Raw genomic sequence first — 24,735 nt, 5'->3', positions numbered from 1 at the left:
CTCAAAAAGGACTATGAATACACTATCAGGATGGACGCTTGGTGTATATGACCTTATTTTATCACAATTTAACGACTTTTTGTCTTTTTTTTTTTAAACATATAGTGTGGCTATGGACCTCTTTTTTTTATTCTCTATACAGAACTGGTGTAACCGGTTTGTAGGCCACCTTGCCCACACACTTCTTAGCACTTCATGCATATTTTCTATGGCAGTGAGATCAGGGCTTTGTGAAGGCCGCTCAAAACCATTGTGTTCTTGTGCTTCTCTGTAACTCATTTAGTGATTCTCTTTAAGTCACTGTCCATCTGGAAGACACATTTCTAAACAAACATTATCTTCCATACTGATGTCTTGAGATACTTCAAAAATAATTTAAGTGAACCACTCCCTCCTAAATCAAAACACCCTGAAGACATGATGCTGCCACCACCGTGCTTCACACTTGGGATAGTGTTCAGTGCTCCTTATGACTAGTATTACGAGACCACCTTGTCTCCAAGATTTAAAGTCTTTGTCCCTCTTCAGTCTTGAAAACTGTAAAATGGTTTTTATGTTGCTTTTAGAGTAATGGTTTCTTCCTCTCTCACTGCCGTTGCAGTCCTTGTGGGCACAGGGATTGTTTCACTGTCGATAATGACACTCTCCTTCCAGCTTTACCCAGCATAAGGCGTTCTTGTGATTATGAACACATTTTACACAAAAACACATTCATCTCTGGGTATAATAGCTGGACTTCCCCCTGGATGTCTAAATTTGTCTGTCACAGTTTTAACAAATTAACCTTCATACATCTAGAAATTGTTTCCAAGGTTGTTGTTTTTTGATCAATCACAAATAAATGTCCATGTTGGCACACATGCCCAGAGATGTGCGTCCATTTAATTCAAATATTATAAATAAGCCAATAAAAAGCTTACAAAGCCATGACATTATCGTGTAGGTTCTCCCAGATGTTTCAACTTGGTGTATGTAAAATACATCTACATGTGGATGTCAGCTTCTGTATTTGAAGAAGGTTTAAAAAGAAACTCTAGAAAAACTCTATCTCAATGTTAAGATGTTATATGCTAATATGTTATGCAGCTAATGCTAAATGACCGAAAACAAAACTGATTTAATCCTGTTTAATAACAGACAGGAAGAAGAAATAGGTTATGTGGCTCTTTATAGAATGAGTGTAAATCTGAATTTAACTGTGTTCATTCAGCACAGTCCTCACAGAAAAGGAGCTCCATTCTAACATTCAGTCAGAAAACAGAGAGTAATTTACAATACATTTTTTTTTTGTCCTGGTCATTGTTTGCTTTTGCTTGGTTTTTTAGAGTTGCTTTATTTTGTTGCCATCAGTAGTAGGTAGACATTGCCGCATTAGTAAGCTGTTCTTCTCCATTTAAATGCAGTTCAAAACTCCCTGGAAAAAGTAACGCATGCTACTGTGGCTTTACTTATTGATATACGATGAAACGAACCCGATGTTGACAACCAGACACACCGGTTGGTTCATATATTGACTGATAGCCTCTATACCAGCAAAGTTTTTTTTTTCCTTCTTTGTGTTAATTAACTCCACGTCAACGGTGCCCCACATACCAGGTAAGCCGCCGCTGTTTAGCATTTCAGATTGGGCCTCGGAGATGTTTTGTGAGGCTTAATTGAAGATAAGACCAACTTTATCTCCTACTCAGCAAACAGCAGGGCACAGCCAAGTAGGACGTGATGGATGGTCCCTCCTTGCTTCTCTTGTTGCTCGTTTCATCTCTCGCTGTGTTTAAAAATGACCCTTCAAAACGCTGTGAAGGGTTGGAAACTAGTGTTCGCTCGCACACTGAAAGGAGCCGAACACGCCTGCCTGGGTAATTCTTTACCATGGATTTTACAAGAGGCCTTTTTTTAGCACCCAGGCACCCCTTTTGAACATCAATATCGGGCTGTGTGTGTTGCTATCCCCTTTGGGTAAGTCCCACTGATGGCCTTCCTTCCTTGTATGAGGGGTTTCTGGCAGAGATGGACGCGTTGTGGGAATGGACTGACATTGATTTCTTCATCCCAGTGCACACACTGATGTATCGACTGCTGTGCTGATCAGTTAGAGACTTTCTGTTTGTCACTGTTTGGTGGAGCTGAAAGACCTTGAGCAGAAAGAGTCACAGGCTGCGCTTGTTTTGTTTATCAGCGTTCTGCCCCGCAAAAAAAAAAAAAAAATAATTGCACTTCACTCCGTTTTCCTTCTGTGGAACTTTTTCAAGAGGAGGTTAAGAGAGGAAGAGGATTAAGTCTTCCTTTTTAAATATTCATGCTTAGATTTCTGCGTGGAAATATCAGGGAAGACACTTGATCAATGCTCTTAGAGCAATTTGCTTGAAATCAGCTGCTCTAAAAGGTTTGTCTAAATCTCTCAGATCAAGACGGAGCCAGAGATGATTTGGCCTTGATGACTGCTGATTCATGGGACCTTTTAATCATAATTTATTCACATCACTGATGTCATTGTTTAGCGCATGAGTCACAGACTGCAGGATGGAAAGGCCTTTCATTTCCTCTGGTATACAGGTGCAGCTCAGAAATTAGAAGTTCATTTAGTTCATTTATTCCGTTCAAGAAAGCAAACCCCTTTCATATACAGATTAACTGCACATGGAGTGATTTATTTCAAGCATTCATTGTTTTTGTGATTAGGATTACGCCTTGGATCTTAATTCATCTTCTCAAAAAACTATGAAACAATGAAACAACCTAAGACCAATGAAAAATGCAAAAATGTTTATGTTACTATTATTATTATTATCATGTTATGTTAAGCAAAAAAATCATCATAATTAATAGAAATAAAAGCTAGGCTCATCGTCAGTCTGTGTGCAATTATAATGCCAGAGAAACCTGATATTCAAGCCTGACACGGTGTTGTGATTAAAAAGGTTTATTAAGGAAAAGCTCACTGGCTCTGGGCGGACGTTCTGAGGCATCCTTGGGCAGGATCCATGCCGATAGCTGACAGATTCCTAAGACTCGGTTTGTGGTCGTGATACAATCCAGGCCATGGCTGTAAAACTTTAAGCCAATGAGATGTCCAACGAGGGCAAGGCGAGGATATCCAAAATACAAGAACCTGATTGGAAACTTGACAGGCAGGCAAGGCCGAACGCTGGACATAAACTCACTCAGTGGTTTTTAATAGTCTGGCAGCATGAGGCTGTGGGAGTCCAGTATATGAAGGCAGGGAACCAGCTGGACTGAATCAGCTTAATTTGGCTGCTAAGGGAGGAGCATCACAGGTGCAGCAGAGCACGGTGATTACAGACAGACCATAATCCCAACAGTAATGAATCTATATCACTCAGTGAATTGGGTTATTGAAAGAAATAAACTTTTCAGAAATAATCTAATTTAATGAATATGACTGTTGTCATGTTACTGCCAGCACAGGCGGGTGATATTGTTTGCAGGCAGATTGTCATTGACATTTACGGAGGGTAAGCCACAAAAACTCATTAGTAAAGATGTTCCCAGAGTGCCGTATTCAAGCATATTAATAATGGAAAGCAACACTTTGGTAAAATAAAAAAAAGACAGAAGAACCACAGTCATGTGAGAATTGTGAGAAAAGGCCTGTTCAAGAAATCGAGGGAGATTCCCAAGATTTAAGTTGTGTTGCAAACTTTTAAATTTCATCCACAAACCAAGACCCCACTGTTAAATGGAAAAGCAGAGAAGCAAGCAATCCGATCTTGACGTCTAACGCCGAGTTCACTTGACAAGATAACAATCTTAAGGATGCCCTGATTATCACAGTGGCTCTTAAAATAATCTTATGAGATATTCTCTAACTGTGTGGTGTGCTAAGAGAGAGATCCGGTCTGATCGGATCTGGTCTGATCGGAAGCTCCAACCTCAAACCAACCTCAAACATATGTTGGGTGGGGTGTCCGCCGAGAATAACAAGCACGCAGCCTGTTGAATGTGACGTGTAGCCAATCAGAAAGCGAGGTAAAGGAAACATGGGAGGAAAAAAACACAACTCACCTCCATATCATAGAGCAGGAAACACAGAGCTCCTGCCCGCGCTGTCTCCACTGCTTTAACCAACGGCTTTTCTTTTTGTAATGTTTTTTTTTTTTCTGCTAAAATTAGTTCACAAACTACCACCATTGTTCTTCCTCATGGGCCATGTTATTTACTCTATACACACGTTTGATCTCGAGAGTCTCTGCGAGATTTCCCGTCTGTCATCTGAATGTTCCTGATGGAAATATCTTAGTGTGTGGTGTGGTGTACTTGTTTTACCGAACTGCCACTTTTGACATCTTGCCATATGAACATAACATTTCTTTATTAACTGCGCATTTTTTATTCAATCACTGAAATGAATGACGTTCTTTCTATTATGATTGATGTAGATGCACCTTATGTTTAGCTTGCCTTCATACAAATCGTAGAATCTTTTTTCTGCCCTGTGAGCCATTAGCTTAGGAATCTGCTGCTCTGAAATGTTTCTCTGATTTGGCCTTGATGGCTGTTAATTAATAATTGTTTGTTTGTTTAACCATAATTTAATTATATATTTCGCATTCATGTTCAACACAGACTACAGGATATAAAAGTCCTTACCTTCCTTCACTTCCTTCCTTCACTTCCTTCCTTCCTTCCCTCCTTCCACTCAACTCCGTTTTTTTTTTTTTTTTTCATAACACCAATTTAGGACAAAAGTCATCTCAGCGTGACACAGAAAAAGTAAACAGGTCCAATTCAGCTCGTTGTCACGTCGCAGCTGAAATGAACATTGTTTATCTCCGACATCTGTCAAAGTGAATTATAGATCTCGGGAAGAGTTGCACAAGTCACAGTTCCTTCTTCTTCCTGGTGTGCAGCTTTGTACTCTGTTAGAAAAAAAAGACACGTTTTTTTTTTTTTCTTTGGGTCTAACTCAAATCTGACAGATAACACATGCTCCAGAGGCAGAATACAAGAGGAGAACACAGCACAGCTGCTTCCCTACCTCCAGGTAATGATGCTGATTGTGTGTGTGTGTGCATCTGAGTGTGTGTTGTGTCCGTCTGTGTGTCTGTTTATGTGTTGGATACAACCCAAATATTCCAACGGAGCAGTAACCCAGGATGTAGAAGATATGTTAATTCTTTGTCTTAATTCAGTTGGATCTCTTCTGAAAATGGGCTGAATCCCAGCAATGGTGGATATTTACTGTGGCGTCATCCAAATGCAGCCTGTCACTGGGAGCATCCGGGTTGGCTTTGTGTCTTTTAAACGCAACGAGATTGCTTTGACTTGTATTAATGGAATTCAGTCACAATTTGAGCAGTTCGAGACAAGGTCAAAGTCACGCCTAGCCCCTTTGAAATTGATTTGACACAGATTCATCCGAGCGCAGCGAACGCCCGTTAAAAAATGCATACCTCTTGATATTCTTGTATTAGAAATGTTGAAGCAATATTCACCTGTGGCACGGGGAAAATGCATCCATCTCATCTCCTGCAGAGAGTAATATTACATAAATGCCACTGTTTGCATCACAAATGACAAATGAAACTCTATATGTCTGGAAAAGTTATTCTTCTCATGCACATTGAAAATGATTGTGGTCATTCGACATTAGAGTTACTTCTGATCCCTTTATAGATGCAAAATCTTTCTGATAAATATTATTACTGGCTTGTTCACACATAAAATGTTGTTTAATAAAGGATTCCCATTGGAGAAAAACAACTGAAGTGTGCCGATGTTCCATTCATTGCTTTGTATTATAGTGGTAGATTATCTGCATGTTTATTGTACTCATTTAGAGCAACTTGTAAAACTATTACTTTTTTATGTTTTGTCATATAACAAACTCAGGTTTTTATTTGTTAGAAATCATGAAAACTGTGTCATTTTCCTTCCACTTCGCAAATATGTGTTGGTCCATCACATAAAATCCAAATCAAAAACATAAAATGTTGTGGTTGCATTGTGGAAAATGTAAAAAAAAAAAAAAAGTTCAAGTGGTGTTAATATTTTTGCAAGAGTAAATCTAAGGCTATTTATGTTAAGAATATCGTGACTGCACGGACAAAAACATGACCAGGGGATATTTTAAAAGCCAGGCCTGTCTAAAGGTTTGCTACAAAAAGACATCTGTGATGTTGTTTGTGGCAACTGTTTGGGTAGGAACCATCTGTTGACTTCTGCTGTGGGAAAAGCGTTCGTCAGTCTGTGCAACATTTGCATGGAGAAGTCAATCTCATGCTGAATTCTTTCAGAAAAACAGAGAATGTTTTTATGTCGTTGATCACAACATGAAAAAAGACTCAGCGCTAACCCTTTGAGGTGTTACCTGTTCCTTGTGGCGACATTTAACACCTAGCAGAGGACGCTGGTTTGGCTAAAGCAACTAAGCCCTTGGTTTGAAGCACATAGTTTGGATCCTGTAACGATTTCTAATGTCTCTAATGCCTATTTAGAAATTATGTAAAAATCAAGACAAACTTTATCAGTTTTAATTTAACTTTCTGAACACAGACAAGGAATTTGACTTTGATTCCACTCTCCGCTGTTTTCCAAAAGGCTTTTAGCTATGTTTTCCTCCTGTTTTCTCCGTCACACCAGGTTTTCCTTCCAATCAGTACCCTTCAATGCATTTGTCATTATCTCCTGCAGTAAATAATTCATTGGTTTTCAGTGATTTCTTTATCCTTTTCATTTTCTTCTTGGTTACAATCTTGAATTAAGGGCTTCCATTGTTCAGTTCATTATCTAAAAAAATAAATGTCTTGATTTATCTGCTTGCCCTCAATTGGATTCAAATTTCCACCATCCACCTTTTACGCCATGACAAATTGTCCTTTATATATAGAATTAGAAAGCTAAATTCACAAGAAATGATTTGGCAAAAAAAAAAAAAATGTAATCAAGAAAGGCTTTCTGATCAAAAACAGTGAGCCTTTTCACTTCTGTGTGTTTGAAATTGTAACAACTCTGCTGGTCTAATTTTGACCGCCTGTAATGTGCTTCAGCAATGGACCACATAATTGCAACAATCACCTCGACCTTCACAACACCGCAGTCGTACCGCGGCGCAGACCAGATCTGAGGGGCTTTTGGCTGCAAATAACAGCAAACAACTTCAGTGTGAATGGACTCTGTGGGGATGAAATGCACATTGACAGTTGGGGGCTGTAAGGACTGGAAGCCCTCCAACGATTTTGAGCCCCTATCACGAGTGAGTTCTTTAACTGACAGTCAAAGCCGATGAAACAGGGATGAGATTTTCACACAAAGACAACTGTGAGCCTTTTGGTCCCTGATGCAGGATTTTAAATGTGTCTGGTATGCTTTTGGGAGAAAGAAAATGATGGGAGGCAGGTCTACAAAGGGTCTTGACGTTTGCTCTGGTATCAGGTGGCAGATACTTCACGTTCTCCAAGTTTCCTACCACTGTGGATCTCTTAGATTTTGAATCCAGGTCAACACTTTGAGCTGGATTTTATGTTCCTGTGGAAGACTGCATCATTCTGCTTGAAAGGATATCTGACATTAGGGAAAACAGTTTACATTACAGCTTGTACTTGGTCAGCATTAGACACGCGGCTAACATCTAGATGAAAATCAGGATCCACCTAAGGCAACATAACAACTCTAGTGTCATTGCTTTCACACACAAATGATGCATGCAGAGCCAGTTTTGTTATTCTGTTATCTAAAATCCTGTTTTGACAATGTAATTTTTGTCGTCATTCTTATGTGCAAAGTCAAGACAGTTTAGTAAAAAAAAATTGGAAATATGCTAAAGGAAATATTAGATGGTGAAACTATCACCTTATAAGTGGAGCCAGTAGCACTGACGACTTTTCCTGTGCCATAGATTTACAAGAATCTAACATTAGTTGTCTAATTTGTATTAGGCACAGTTGTTAGCACAGCTGCCTTGGACCAAGAAAATTGCACATTTAAATCACAACTTGGGCTCTTTCTGCCTTAAGTTTACATGTTTTCCTGATGCATAGGAGGATTCTTACCAGATAATTTTGCTTCCTAGTACTGTCCAAAAACACGACCTGTTAGGTTTACTTTCACAAGTGGACCTTCTACTGCTTAGTGCTCCGTTTGAGTTATTAATGCAAAAAGCTTTACTAAATTTAATGCTGGGACTATTACATGTTCAATTGACAATGAAACAGGAAGGTAGAAGAGGAAAAACAGAAGAGAAACAGATGAAACAAAATGCTAAAAGGGAGAACAGGTGAAAGAAAAAGAGGAGAAGAAAGGGTGAGAGCAATATAACATCCTCTGAGTCTGCTTCTACACCTGCAAAGAGAGATATAAAAAGAACGGCTAAAACCAATCCAGTAAAGTATTACTGGTATAAACAACCGACACCTTGATACCATCACTGAAGGATATACAGTATTATTTAATATGAGACGTATAAGGTGACAGCTAAAGACAATAATAGAGGTTTTTCATATAGAAGTGAATCTGTAAGTACCTGAATTCAAGAACCTGTAGGTGTTTGTGAGAGTACACTTCTGTATGTAAGGTTTATCCATAACAAAAATGCTCAATAGTGGTTGTGAGGAGCCCAAGACCTGCCCCCCAGAGTGCCGAGGCAGATGCCAGGGAAACCAGACGGAGAGGAGCAGGACGGGGGTAGGATGGGCTCCACACTTAGTGGAGACCTGAGATGTCCCAGGAGAGGGGGCAGTCCAAACCCAACCTGACAAAAAGACGAACAGAAAACCATGTACACAGTGACATTCACACGTTCCCACCCTAGTGCCAAACACTCCTACCCATAAAAAGGGGACGCAGTACACGCACTCGGATTCACCACACTCATCCTATACTCCCAGGTCCAGGCACCGGCACCCCAGAGGGGTATCCAGCCCCCAGACCCAGCAGGTGGACCCCAACATCAAGATGGGGATGGGGACCACCACACTCCGTCCTGTCCATACTCTGGTCCTAGCCCCCCAGCCTAGGCGGCCCACAGGCCCTGAGGCACTACGTCACCCACACCTTGCCCTCCATACCCCCACCCCCATATTCCAAAGGAGAGCAAAAGCGCAAGCCCCAGCCGACCCTCGGGACCCAATACCCACCACCAGCCCAGATTCTGACCAGGTGGCCCACTCCTCTTCCAGGCAAGGGTGTGAGAAAGAACCCAAACCTGCCTCTGCCTGCTTAAATATTGTGTTGTTGTATGTTGTTCTCAAGTGCATTTAAAATAGGGAGGGCCAAAAAGTGCCCTCACCACCGCACCCCCCCAGGCACTCTACCAAGGACCCTTAATGCGAATGGAGGCAGAGGTCTGGGGCTAGGCACCCCTAGCCCCAGACCCATTCAGGAGCAGCGCAGTTACCGGGCAAGTAACCCACGCCGCTGGCACTGAACCTCCTAAGAACATTGCAAGTGGCCACCCGAGGCCGCCCCGAAGCTCCACCCCAGCACCGGACCCACCAAACACCCCACTCCAGGCACCCCCCAGAGCTCAAAGAGCCAGGCACCCCCCAAATCAGCCATCACGCCCCACAGGACACATCCAACGGACTCCACTCCCACTGGGTGAAGGAGCCGATCAAAGGAGCCCAGAGAGATCAATCGGATGTAGAGGCAGATGCTGTTTCAAGACAGCATCTAATATGATCTAATATGATCCAAAAAAGATCTCTATATTGATTGAAGTCAAGAGTTTTATTTATTTATTTATTTTGATTCTCCATTAGATTAGATTAGATTACATTCAACTTTATTGTCATTACACAGGTACAGGTACAAGGCAAGGAAATGCAGTTTAGGTCTAACCAGAAGTGCAATAGCAGCAAGTGCAGGATATATATATATAGATAGATAGATAGATAGATAGATAGATAGATAGATAGATAGATAGATAGATAGATAGATAGATAGATAGATAGATAGATAGATAGATAGATAGATAGATAGATAGATAGATAGATAGATAGATAGATAGATAGATAGATAGATACCCTCAATTAAGTGATGTCGCACACATAAAACCAGTTTGCAACAAACAGTGCAACCAGCTTTTACACCATTATGATCTCAAGTGTGGAGTATAAAGTGGATTTTTATACTGAAGGTTTGCAGGCAATTTTGTTTCAGTTAATTTGCTGTAGACAGATAGCTTTGTTAAAATAGATGCATGTCTAACTGTTTCATAGGCATTATTATTTTAACTGCCGTATTGAGTTAACACAGGCCAATATGTCATTAGTCCAAGAAATCTGACAAGCTGCTAAGGCGTCAAACAGCCAAACCAGACCAGTATGAAGACTGAAAACATCCTGGTATAAGCAAATTCTTACACCAGGTTCCTCAGGTTAGCTACAAGGCAGTGGAAGATAAAAGACAACTTGTGTCAGTTGATTGTATTTAGACAAAACTTGCTCAAAAAGCACAGTTATAAAGTCTAAAACACAGCTACATTATACTCTTGGGACTTATTGGTAGATGAAATATCTCTGCTTTACTTTTACTGTTAGTGTTCGAGGGAGTGAGATTCTGCTTTTGATGGAAAATTACAAAACTCAGATTTTTTAATCAGAACAGTCAGCAAATATGGTTACAATAATATTCTTCAACCATAAGCAGCAGACCATTAAACAGGGCAAACGATCCTCAAGATGCTTCTTCAATGAGTAACAATGTCGTTGATGTTCCCATCATGAGAACCTGATTTCTGCCACTTTAAGTTGTAAAGGAATATGGCTATCTCTAGTGGCCAATAGGCTATCGCTGGCTATTGGCCACTAGAGAGAGGCAGCAGCCCCAGTGTGACCCTGAAGGGTCAATCAGGAGTAGAAAATAAAAGGACTGATGATTGGTGTGTATCTAAAAAGAAAATAACTCCCTGATTCTTTTAAATATTTTTTCTCACAAACGTGTGCTCTTGACGTTGGGAGGCTTCAGAGGTGCATTGGAGGTCCAACTTCATTCTTAGAGCCCTGATCTGGCAGAACCAGAGTCCACATGCCAAACATCTGGGCAGGTGGCGTCCGGCCACTCTCCTAATAGAAGGCCAGATTTCCCGCGTGTGTCTTTGATGTGCAGACAGGGATTACCGTGGTCCTGCGCTCTGGCTCTTAACAACCTGCTATTACAGGGCCATCGAAACATCCATAATCTTTATCGACCTCCGTTGGCGAACGGTAGGTGTTGCAACAACAGTGATAGATCAGGCTCAAGCACCAAAGAGAGGGGGAGAAAAGGAAATAAATCCACAAGAGGTTGAGGAGGGCTGTCCAGTGGAGAAGTTATGAAATGAGGGATAATTGTAAAACAAAGTAATTTCCTTGATTTATTCCGGGGAATGGTTAGTATTTATAACTGCTGGGTGAGCAGGTTGCTAATCTGGACAAGAGTTTAGCCCTTTGTGTGTGGATGTGGGTGGGAAATGAATTTTTTTTTCTCTCATCCAGGAATAGAACAAGCACCTGTGAGTGAGTTTTTAATGCTAGAAATGTCAGCACCTCAGTTGTTATCATTAATTCCCAGAAATTAATCATCAGCTCTATCAGTCGCCTGCAGGTCCTCTGTGGTCCTTTTCGGTCCTGTAGCATTTTGTTTCTTCCCCTTTTATCAGTTAGACTCAAGGACAGAATCAAGGGTCCAAGGCCTTTTTCAGTTTTATTATTTCTGCTGCCCGCAGTCTGTTCTCCTGCTTCATTATCTACTTATTTAAGTCGGGCGATGTGAGAGGGGTGCAATTTCATCCTCTGGTTCTGCAAAACCCTCGTAGATTCCAGCTTTGTCTCTTTGACCTGAAAGCATATCTTTCTGCAGGACAACAACACTAATCACTTTTGTTTACCTGAATGATTTATAGCGCATGGAAAACAGGAATCTCAACACTCGTGAATATTACAAGGCTGAGAAGCAAATGTTGTTTCATACTACGGGGATTGCAGAAGTGTTTAAGTGGGTAAGTGCGTGCACTTATTGCACCATCTTGTGAATAAAGCAAGTGTTGCATGGCATCAGGAGTCTCATGACAATAGATCTCTCACATCATGGGAAAACAACACATCCAGAAGCAACAGATGCAGCCACAATCATTTTGCATAAGCTGATGTGTTTGCACGGTTATGAATAACACGTCAGAGAATGACAAGAGCAAGCACCCGATATTTAATTTACTTCGGCATCACTCTCCCGTCCTAGAAGGTAGCTCATATTTTAAAGTGACGATTCTTGTCAAAAGATAGGGGACCCAGCTTCCCCTCTCCAGAAGTTTCATCAACTCCCGGCGTGTAAATCCAGCCCAACAAATATCATTTCCCCAGAGTCCATGTACAAGAAAAACAACCAGCTGGTGTCTTGAGTTATGATGAATACTAAATAAACGGTTGGCCGGGAAGGTCTGTTTTCATTTTTCCTGTGGCTGTCAGGGTGGAGGTGTTTGTCTGAGAGAGAGGCTGAGGAAAAGAAGAAAGTGGTGTGAGATTGAGCGTTTCGGAAATTGGATGCTTTGTTAACGAGAGAGGTAGCTTAATTAAACCTGAACTTCTAAATGACTGCAGGATAACAGAATTGACAGTCAGACAAATGCCTTAGGCAGAACGGTTTGTCGGTGCAATGCCCTGGGCAAATTTCTCTTCAACTATATCTGTGTCTTACGTACAGCATGACTTATGAGAACTATGTGTGAAGTGGGAAAAAAGGTGCTCCTTTGCAACCTTAAGAGCACAAAACTTTTCATATCTGCCTGACCTTAAGGTCTGGAGAAGAAAGAATACTCTGACATTCCTAAATAAATAACTATAAAAGAATAAGCCTTCTCCTGAACAAATAAAACAACCATCCGCAACTTCTTCATGTTTTACATCATCATACCCACAAACCTCAGTTTATTTTGTTGGGATTTTATGTGATATACCAACACATAGTATAGTTATGAAGTGGCAGGTAAATGATACTCTGACACCCCTAAATAAAATGCTATGCAACCAAATAATTCAACTAAGTCAACTAATTATCGGCCGAATCCATTCGTCTGTATTCTAATCTCTATGAATTTAATTCTGCGAAAATCTCATTGTGTTGTTAGTGGAAAAAAAATTGTGGGTAAAAAAAAACCCACCATGAAGACAAAGGAAAGAAGTAAACAGGTCAAGAACGATGACTTACACATGCATAACCGGTTCTTTATAAAAACGAATACCTCCCCTGCATTTTTAACAACAATATTGTAAACATGAGTTTGTTTTCAGAAAAGCTCTCATCCACATGAACCTTCACAAATACGCCACTGAGTGTTGTTTTAAACATACCAAACACAAAACTTTATTCCATGTCCGCCAATGAGAATCCTTCAAAACAACCACTTTGTCCCTCCGTATTGGAGTTGGTGTAAAACAGCAGACCTCCAAGCGCGCTTTCTCCTTTGCATCTTAAGGTATTGGAGCAGCTGGGCTTGTAGAAACAAACAAGCAAAAAGCATCTGAACCAATGGAAATATCTTCACCTCTCTGATAGCATTCATTTTTTCTCTACTGCATGGCCAAGTCAACGGCAATGGTCGCATATGTAAAGTTAGCAGGGCGTTATTTGTCGCTGACTGTGATACGCAGGACCCAAAAAAACTCCATTTTGCCATTAAAACACGCAAATGACTAAAACTGGGTTTTCTCAAATCTCCAGTTTGGCTGCCGTTTTCCAAAATAATAATTTTTAGAGATGCAAGATTGAGTTTTCGTCTGGATGAAATGCCAAAACGCGTAAAAATTGTATCATTTTCCCAGATATCCGTCTACATGTGGACGAAGGTTAAAGCAGAGTTAGCTTATAAAACAATATCCATTGCTTTAACCCCGTCACAGATCTCTGTCCCATCCATCGTCTAAAAACGGAAAGAGTATAGCACAACTTCAGCAACACATTGAACATTGAACCACATGGAGCCTTAACCATTGAACTTTGGAGGAGCTGCAGAGATCCACAGCTCAGGCGAAATGAAGTGTTGAGAGGACAACTGTTAGATGTGCTCTCTCTCTCTCTCTCTCTCTATCTATCTATCTATCTATCTATCTATCTATCTATCTATCTATCTATCTATCTATCTATCTATCTATCTATCTATCTATCTATCTATCTCTCTCTCTCTCTCTATATATATATATATATATATATATATATCTGGGCTTTTGTGAAAAACACAGCAGAACTTTGTAAGAAGCTGAAATGATCAGAGGAAGCCAAAACGGAGCTTTCTGGTCCACATGCAAAATATGTGGTGGAAAAATAACACTGTGCATTTTGCTGAAAACACCATCAACAGGGGGAGCCACTTACCAACCCCTAACACATCTGTAAGGTGTGGAAAAGTTCCAAGGTTTTGCAAGGCACGGCATATTTTATTCCAACCTCAAAGAAGTGCAAATACTTTGGCCCTTTTTTATCTTGGGTATATGTTTTATAGCGGTTATTGTTCCCCGGAGGGGAGAGCACAATTAATAGACGCTGCTCAACTTTAAAGGTCAAGAATTAGTTTCCTTTTTTTCGATTGGACATCGGCTCCAGAACCGGCTCCAGGAAATGATTTGTCTCAATTACACATAAAGACTGATTAGGGACATGTCCCACTGTGGTGATCCAAATAAATTATCCCCATTATGACTGTAATTTCTAATCACATTTATAAAACGCTGCCATTACGGGCCGTGATGTTGGTGGAGAGACGGGGCTCGCAGGAAGCTTTCACATCACGGAGAGTGCCGCATGCAGTGGACTCTTGTGTTTGTGAGGCTCGGCATTGTGCTGGAGAGCATGTCCATTTTCAGCCGCTGTTTCAAGAGCATCCCTCGCCGCTCCATTAGTCGAGTATGCTTGGACATGTAGGGAGCAGCAGAGAGTGGGGAGCTGGAGAGAGGGGGGAGTCTCTGAAAGCACTCCTTCGGCTTCGGAGCAGGAAGGACGGCAAAGAAAAGCAGGAGATTAGTCACAACACTCTAATACTTGAAACAAGGGTTGCAGGTTCGCATCTGAGTCTTAGTGGATTAAATATAGACCTGTACATGCAGTTTATTATGTATAACTGCATAAGACAATCATGTGGTACCGACAATCCAACAATCAAAAACACAAAACAGTCGCTGTCTTTCAGAAGAGCCAGATTGCATTTGCGTTTACAACTACAGCATCATCGATCCAACCTCAGAGAGTGCACTGTGTTTACTTTAGTTTATGACTATATTAAATTTCCATTGGGATCCCAATACCCAGTCGTGTAATGAAGGTTGGAAATGACACACTGTAAATGCTTTGAATTGCTATCCAGAAGTGCGTCCCTGTGTTATGAGACAGACACTGTGATGGGGGTTAATGGTGCAAAACATGCGAACCTCACACGCAGCTGCACCGCTTTGCGGCTCTGCCTCTTCCCGGCGCTCCGCTGTTCTTGTGGGCACGGTGTGGTTGTATCAGAGCCAAACTTAATATCCCACGGCTTTGATCCCAATCATGTGTCTGACATGTGATTGAGGATCATTTATAATTTATTAACCAATGCCATCTGAGGGGAACACGAGGTGAATCTGGTGCTGAATGTCCTGAAATTAGGTTTTGCAGACATGCTTGCAAATTGCTCTCATTTTTTTTCATTTCTAATCTGGATTTAAATATGCGACAAAATCTCAGTGACCTTGCTGCCTGGCTTCTCTGAATGCCTCAAAAAGTTAGATCATCACGCAGTGGTATCACTTTATTTGGTAAATATCCACTCTTGTGCAAAAGTACTTAGACATTTTATTCATGTTCATGCAAAATAAGCATTAATTATTTTGCTTTTAGATAAAAAAAAAATTGGTTTTATGCAAATGACATGTCACAGAGGCTTCTTTGGCAATAAAATTCTGTGTGATGCAGCTAAAATAAAAAAGACAGACAACAAATTAAGGATTACATGTGTTATACTTATAGCTTCTGTCTAAATGTCTAAAAGTATTCCCACCCCTTTTACACTTTCCACATGTAGTCACATTATGAAAACACGCTTCAGTGTTTTGCCAACACAAATTAATGAATATTGAATCAATTGGCTACCAAGTCCATAATTTGTAGAAATCACTTACATTGTAATTGCAGCTGTAAATCTTTTATGGAGTGCTTTTCACATCTAGATACAGTTTTTTTTTCCCATCCCCACATCATCAATGCAAAATAGCCCAGTGGGGCTAGATGGAAAGCACCTATGAACATACACTTTCAAGTCTTCCTACTGATTCTAATTAGGGTGTAGGTCTGGGCTTTGACTGGGCCATTCTAACACATGATTTTGATCTAAACTATTGCTTTGTGTCATGATCAAAGACGCTATGTGCTAATTTGCATAGGTCCGTCACATAATATCTTAATGCAATAGATTAAGTCAAGTGTAATGTTACAAAATGTGAAAAACTTTATGTGTGATGCATCCTTTTGAAAGCTACTGTAATAGGCGTTTATATTGTAATTTCATTTAGCCAATAACTCATAGAAAACACAAAGAACTGTGTCAATTGCAGAATAAATTCACTGATATCATTTTTATGTTTCTCTGTGTTTTAAAGTTGTTTGAATCAAAATCAGTTTGAAGATGTGCTACTGCTCTTGAGGGTTCTTTGTTTTTTTTTTTAGGAAGAACCACAGTAGCTCCATTTGATGTGGGGAAATTTGCCTTACTGCGAGTTTTAAAAAGTAACACAGCGACTTCACAAAGAAAGTTTTTTTTTTCAGAAGCCCGAATGGATGTTTTTGCTTTGTGAGCATGTCTGAGGTGAAAAAATGGATACAGTAAAAATGCCTTTGCTGGGTTTGCTCCTTTTACTTAAACACTGAAAAACACTGAAAATTGTGTTTTTTTTTTTGTTTGTTTTTTTTTTGGGGGGGGGGGGGGGGGGGGGTTAGTGTTGTTTTGGTTTGGTTTTGAAGACTCATTTCTCACATTCTTTTCTCCTCTGTCTTCAGAGAAAATAAGACCTTACATTTTTAGACCAACTTCTGAAGCTTGTATACAACAATAGCTTACGGGGAGCTGAGTGGTCTCCCAGAGGTCTTTTGAAGTCAGCTTTGTGGCTTTACCCTTTGACCATCAGAGTACATGCGAACATTTGCGTAAAGGTTTTTTTTTTTTTTTTTGGTTTATCATACTGCTCCCACATGTTTTCTTGCACTGGTCAAAATAATGTGGGAAAAAAAACAACTGGTTGCACATTTTTGTTAAAACCCAGCCCTCTAAGACAACAAATAACACATTATGGTGGACCACAGTGATGTTTCCAGGTATGACAAGAACACATATTGAACATACTTTTGCTATTTCTTTCAAATTTATTAGAAAAAGTTCAATATTTTTTCTCATATATTAAATTAATCCGTTACAAAGCCTCCGCACCACCACTGGCTGATCCTCCCCATGGCATGCCGTATTAATGCTGTTGTAAAAAAGTACTCAGTGCGTAGAAGTGAAAACACCTTTCAGAAATCTTAGATTTTTGTTTAAAAAAAGACTTGTTCTTGATCCTATTTAATGTTCCAATTTTCTGATACACCGACTAGTTGTAAGCCGTAAACACCAAACTCATAAGAAAATAAAGTTTGAAATATTTTACTTTATGTTTGACGAATTCATGTAATGTATGAGTTTAAATACTGAAAGTTTCTTCTACAATATTATTTTTTTTTTACCTATACAGGAGAATAACACATTACGAATCAATGGGATATTATTTAATACAGTAAAAATACATATCTAAATACTCCTGCACATACAGCATTTTTCATATGGCACATTATGACACAATGCTCTCCGATATGATTTGATGCAGAATGGAACAGTACAATTATATCTAAGGTCAGAGCAAATCATACAGAAGAGAATAGATTTCAGTAGGATAACATGCAATACTGTTTAATATAATTGTTGTGGTATTATGGGCTACAGAGAAAAAACTATATGGTGAGGTACAATATAAAACAGAACTTTTCACTTTTTTTATCATAGATGATGGTGGCAGATGGCCATGCACCATCAACCTGGTTCTGCTGGAGGTTTCTTCCTGTCAAAGGGGAGTTTTCCTCCCTACTGTCGCTACATGCATACATGGTATGAGGGATTGCTGCAAAGTCGATGACACAATGCGAGCGACTGTCCACTGTCTCTGCATGTTCATCCAGGAGGAGTGAATGCTGCAAGCCAAGGATTTGATGCGATCTGCTGGGTTTCTTTAGATAGAAAATGGCTTCACCGGTTTGAATAATAAACTGAACTTAACTGCATCGTTTGACAACCAGAATAAATGCGGAGTGTATGTACATGACTTTAAATCTATCGCTATGATTCAGTTAAAAGTTAAACAATACAGCACAGCAGCACCTGAGCAACCTGTAGTTGCCAGAATTGACAAAGACTCATGGATGGGTGTCAAAACATTTTCAGAAAGGACTGATCGAAAGTCCTGTCGGCTCCCATTTAAGCCTGTTTGCTGTTGCGATAACCAGAATTTGCACAGGCAATATAACACAGAATAACACTTTACTGTACACAATTTGATTGCTAGATAAAAACTTTAATGATCTCTTGCGAGAAATCCTTTAGAGAAATAAAGATCCCAGCAGCAAACCAATATCAGGCAAAAAATAACAAAGTATAGGTAAACAAAGAGTTAAAAAGCACACACATAAGTACTAGTAAATCTTACTGTATGACCAGTTACTGGCTGTTCTAGGGATGGTGGTGGTGGTTGGCTCCTGCTCCTACAGCTCCTTCCCATCCCATAGGATATAATTCGATATTGTAATATTCTGAGTTCTGTTATGGTTTGTTAGTGTTAGTTTTCCTTCTCTTTCCTGTCTTTTGTTATCTGGCTGTTTTGAGTTCTGTCTAGTCTGGTTTCTTGTTTAGATTAGTGTTTACTGTGTTTTATTTAGTGTTTTATTTGTTGTTTTGAGCCTCGGCACTGATGTCTGGTCTAATTACTTACTCTGCACACCTGCCTAACTCCACCCCTGCTGCAATCACCTCTCACCGGTTTCACCTGATTCCACCTCCATATAAACTGCTGAGACCAGACATCAGTGCCAGGTTGTCCTGTTGAGTTTGGGTGAGTCTCCGCCTGCAAATTCTGTATGTTGGTTTGCTTTTTGACCCCTTTTTGTCCAGAAACCTGAGCCATTCTGTCCGGTCTGTTCCTGCCTTGTCTGCCCTGCGCGTTTGTTTATTTTTTGTGTCATCTTTTTGTTTTGACAGCCAGTTTGGATTTGTCCCCTGTTCTTTTGATTTTGTGATTAAAAAGCTTCTTTTAAAAGAAACCTCTGCTGGTCTGGCTGAATTCTGGGTCCTTTCCCTCTGATCATTACAGATATGGTCTGTAAAACTGACATTCGTTTTTAAATGGGCTTAAAATGTTTGTAGTTTATAAGCAATTTCTGCCTCGAGGAGTTCATAATAAACTGAATAATTGTATGAGAAGAAAGACTTTGACATGTAACTCAGACAGGCAACCCTCCTACAGAACAGCCTCAGAAAAAGAAAAAAAAAAACATTAACAGTGACACGTAAATACTAAGCTTATGTGGCATTGTAATTCAAGTCTCACTGCAAGTTGTAATGAAGCCATTAAACCAAGGAACGCTCTGTGTCAACCTTAAACATTCATGAGCAGGCCTTAATGGTTTTTATCTGCCAATCAGTGCTCTCACGCTTACCACCACCCTGTGTAAATGAATTCAAATCCTCCTTTCTCATACTTGGAGAACCAGCCGATGACATGCGGCCTGCCTGGAAATGGATGTCCTCCGGTGAGGCGCTGAAGTGATCCCCGCAGATTCTCTAAGAGGGAGAAGTTAGGACTGTCAGATCACGGCCATAAAAAGAGGGTGTTTAAAGGTTTAGCCCACCAGAGCTTTTGAATTACAAGTAAGGGCCTGGACTCCAAAGGCATTTATCGCGGAGAGGCAGGACGTGAAACAAGGCAAAAAAAAAAAACCCTGGCAAAGAGGCATATAATGAATTTGCATTAAAAGTGTTCACACTGTAATTGGTGGGATACGATTTATGCTAATTAGATTAATTCAGCCAACCATCCAGAAGTGTGATCCTACAAGAGAAGTGGGGTTTTATTTTTATGCCTATGCACTTTAACACTTATCCACACACGTTAAGACAACCTTATTCGTGCTGTTTCATTGCTTCGACATTAAAAACATGCACAGTCTCTCGTTGAGTGTAAAAAAGCAGCGCAGAAAACAACAGAAATTACTGAATGGATGGAGACAAACCACTGTCAAGGTTACACAAAAGACAAAAACAGGAAAAGTTGGCTCTGCAGGAGGAAACAGGGGGTTGTTTTAACATTAGATGTGTATTTATTTAGAAATATTTGTGTAGATACAGCACAAAAAACACAGAGTTATCCTCTGTTTCTACTGCTACTATTTCATCCTAGACTTGTTAAAATGCTATTGATAGAAACAGACTATTAACAAATACTGAGCACTGAGAAGTATTCATATCTCTTCAACTTTTTTTCTTTATTTTCACATTTATTAATATTACAACCAAAAATTTTATTTGGTTGTAATATTAATATTTATTACAACCAATGCTTTCTACTGGTATCTTATGGGATAGAACAACACAAAGCAAATGTGAGGCGATATAAAAAGGATACATGGTTTTCACATTTCTTTATGAATAAAAATCTGAAAAGTGTGGTGTGCATTTGTATTCAGCCTCACTTCGGTCAATCATTGAGATGTCCAGATCTGCCGGCCTGGACCATTTTACCCTGGTGACCCGATCTTGAGTAGGAGGAAAACAAGGGATGGGTCAAAATTTTAACTTTTATTGCAGATGACAAAAAATCTGACATTTCAAAATCCATAAAAATAACCTAACATTTTCAATTATATATATTATTTCAGAACAGTAATGATAAAGTTGTTTCTGTGCACAGAAAAAAAAGTATATTTTTGGCAACAAAGACGAATCAATCAAGTCAATTTGTGCCATTTGAATTAATAGCCTCACAGTATTATTCATTACAATGAGCATTTAATCCAATGCACACCTTTTTATTACAAGAACAATAAGGTGCAACCTGAGCAAAGAACAAAGACAAGAGCAATTATCTGGAATAAGATAGTAAGTCTCCACCGTTATAAAAAAAAATGTGTGGCAAAAAGAAAAAAAATACTTCTGCCTTTTTTTTTTTACGATGCCTCTATGCTTGTCAATCTTCCATAAAGGCCAGATTTGTGGAATGCACAACTAATAGTCACCCTGTTGACGAAATAGCACTCTAAATATACGACACACAGGGCGAGCCAGAGCATGCACTATTTAAAACAACATTAAGTAAGGGTAAGGTTCACGTCAGGAACTATTGGCTTACTTACTGATACTGTAATGGGGAAACAATTGTTATTACTGGCACAAGAAAAACGCCTACTGTTTAAATTCTCCAGATGTCATGTAAGCAAACTGTTCTTCTTTTAGGTGCCGTGATAGCTCTGCTTGTACTCAAAGGAAGACAATAAATCCGTTCTTTCAGTGCCTAGCTTCCAACGGTGCCGCTTTGTTTCAGCCTGTCGGGCCGCGATGCCAGCTCCCCCCATCACCCCCCCACCCCCGCTTGGGATTTGCCCCTGGTCATTTCTGTTACCTTTGCTAAATCTGGTGCTAGATGTAACAAGAGGAAAATGCTCCATCAGTCACGTTGTAGATGTGGCGCGAGGAACCGGGGGGAAGGTCCGGTAGCTGTGAAATAAACCAGTGGACGCTCTGCCAGCATCCATTTCCTGGGCGATATGATGGTAAAAACATTCTCCATCCTCTCTGGGGATATCATTGGGGAACACACAGGCGTCCTTCAGAGGCCGAAGTTTTAGAGCGTAACACAGGCACTTGGTTAGGGTGTTTGGAGCGTCTCAGAAGTGAAATCCTCCTTTGCCTCGGTTGGTTTGCTTTATCAGATAAAGACTTCCAGTTGAGGCTTAAGTGTGTCAATGAACCCAGGTGGAGGCGGGGAATCAATGATAAGTGCAGCTTACCTCCGCGGCACCAGCCAAATAGAGATTAAACCATTTCAGCCTAATAGCACATGTCAGTCAAAAGTCACTCTTGAGTACTTGAATCGTCTCTCCTTTTGCCAACTTTCCTTTCATGATCACTTCACCTGAAAAGATGCCGCAATTTACAAAAATGCAGAGTTTGCCGTCAGCGAGGAGCAGCTGAAAAGCCGTGTGTGCCACATCAGAGCCCGGAGCTGGATCTGTAATTGTCAGCCATTTCTCTGAATCCTCAAGCAGGACTCAATTTGAGTGTAACTGCTTGTCATTCATTTAGAGACACACACGTACACACCGAGCACAAACCGCCGTGCTCCGACACCATGATCAAAGGCCCAGAGATCTATAACAACGCAACAAAATACAGCTGTCTCTCTGAGCAGCGGCTTTTTTTTCTGTAAACGCGACCCGTTTCTTTGCTCTAATCATTGTTGTGGACATCGCAAAATTACCCACCCTTCCATAGCATTACTTGACTGGATCCAATAACAGTGGCTTTGATTTGCTGTTCAGCCGTCTTACAGGCGGATACACCCTGTGGTCTGTAAATGAGAGCTTGTGCTGTTCAGCTAGTATCCCTGATTTAGACATCATAGGGCTCATTAGGTATATCAAACTGATATCAAACTCGGAGCACAGACAGTTGTGCTTCAGCAAACACCGCTGCTGTGACGGTGTCTCATAAACTGGATGTCTCCAGGAGGTCCAGCTACTTTTTAATAGCAGGTTTTTGTTCTGATGACTTGACAACGCAGACTTCCTCATTAAAGTACAAAGACAAATGTTCACAGTGACACGGACAAACCAAATGTCTGCTGGAGAAAGGTGTTTGGCTCAAACCAGACAAAGATTAAGCGGATTGGCCACAATGATGATGAAGAATGTTTGGAAAACCCAAGATGAGGCTTTGAAACCTGAGAACATCGAATATTTGACCAATAAAATGGTCAAATATTCTGCCAGAATTAGGCCAATAGCTTGTTGACGGCTACACACTTGATGCGGTTGAAGTCAGTTTCTCCCTCAGTGTTGGGGGTCGATCATGGCATTGAGAGAAGGATTTCAAGTATCTTGATCAGAAGTGATGGTTGCGTGGAACGAGAGCTAAATGGACAGATTGGGTCTTCATCTGCAGTAATGGTAAAGAAGCAATGCTCTGGATGTGCTCGTCTGTCTACGTCTGGATCCAAAGAAGAGATCCGTTATACAAGCAGCTAAAATATATTTCTCCATCATCTGCGGGAGCCCGTTATGGTGATTGAAGCATCTGATACGGATGTCTCCTGGGCTCCTACATCTGTAGGATGTTCAACTGGGAAGAACCCTGCGTTAGCCACAGAGCTCAATGGCCTGATTTCCCCCAGAATGAGCAGGACAATGTTGCTGGGAAGGGTCACGGTTTCCCTCCTGGATAGTAATGATAATAATAATAATAATAATAATAATAATAATAATAATAATAATAATAATAATAATAATAATAATAACAATAATACATTGGATTTGTAATGCACTTTATATTTATACAAATCCCAAAGTGCTACATAGTTAAACAGGTAAGTGCTAAATAAAAACACATGTAGAGCATGAAAAATAAAAAAAGTGAAAAAAGATAGACAATAAGTAAAAGGGCAAGAGTTCAAAGAAAAGCTCCCCTAAAAAGGTGGGTTTTAAGGCCTGATTTAATGAGCCATTCACAGTTTCACTGTACCGGCCGTGTGTCCTTAGACTTGCATGGTTCAATCTTTGAGACAAGCATATGCTACTGGCAGGATCAACCAGGTAGCCCTCCAGAGCCCAGCGCACGTCGGGCCTCTCAGCAGAGCAAGGGGATCTGTTCTTCCTCTGATCTGTTATCAGATGAAATGCTAAAAAAATATGGATGGATGGAGTTAATGAGATACAACTTGCCAAGAGGTATTTAACCAAATATAAGTGGGGGTGTATGTACATATTTCAACCTGCATGGACAATTCTTATCCCATGTGATTTCATGAAATCCACAGTAACTGAACGGAGTGCAACCAATCATTGTTAGATGCGTTGTTTGCTGAATTTATTTGGAATCCATGCCAATGATGGGGAGGAGTGGCCTAGTGGTGCGAGTTGGGTGCTTGCACCCTGGAAAGAGCATAAGTTCACCTGTTTGAATCCCACAGACTGCTAGCCTGGGTCCCCGACTGCCACATAGAGGCAGCCCACCACTCCCTAAAAGGGATGGGTTAAATGCAGAGGAAACATTATATTGTAATGTATGTTGCAATGACAAATAAAGATAACTATAAAAAAATTATTTTTAAAAAAGACGATGAGTGCATGTGAACTTCTCTTTAAAAATGTGTTTTACACTATTTGCACTTTCTGCACAAGCATATACAAAATAATGGATCGCCATCTGCATGATTCCACAGCCAATCGATCAAAAGATGCAAATTATTTAAAAAGATGCAAGGAAACACAAATCTCCTCACACATCTGTTGGTGTTTTTGTGCTTAAAATGACGAAAGAAAAACCTACGTTGCCTTGTTTTTTAAAAAAAGGAGAGCGTTGCTTTAGCAAGGCCGGATGCACTCTGCATCAGCATGCAGAGAAAGCCAAAACTGGACACCTGCCACACCTGGTTATGGTAGCTAAGTTATGATTGTACCTTCACAGTTCAGTGAAGGGATTGCGCA

The 24,735-nt window shown here is 40.3% G+C and overlaps 1 protein-coding gene across 1 annotated transcript in view; it reads left to right on the top strand.

The window, feature by feature from the left end:
* LOC105916471 (acid-sensing ion channel 4-A) overlaps positions 1-24,735 on the top strand; it is a 161,654-nt gene that overhangs the window by 111,553 nt on the left and 25,366 nt on the right. The window lies entirely within an intron of this gene.

Source organism: Fundulus heteroclitus, chromosome 7 (assembly GCF_011125445.2).
Source record: "Fundulus heteroclitus isolate FHET01 chromosome 7, MU-UCD_Fhet_4.1, whole genome shotgun sequence".
In the NCBI taxonomy this organism is placed as follows: Eukaryota; Metazoa; Chordata; class Actinopteri; order Cyprinodontiformes; family Fundulidae; genus Fundulus; species Fundulus heteroclitus.
Note: the sequence above shows the minus strand (reverse complement) of the source record. Positions and strands in the feature narration are given on the sequence as shown.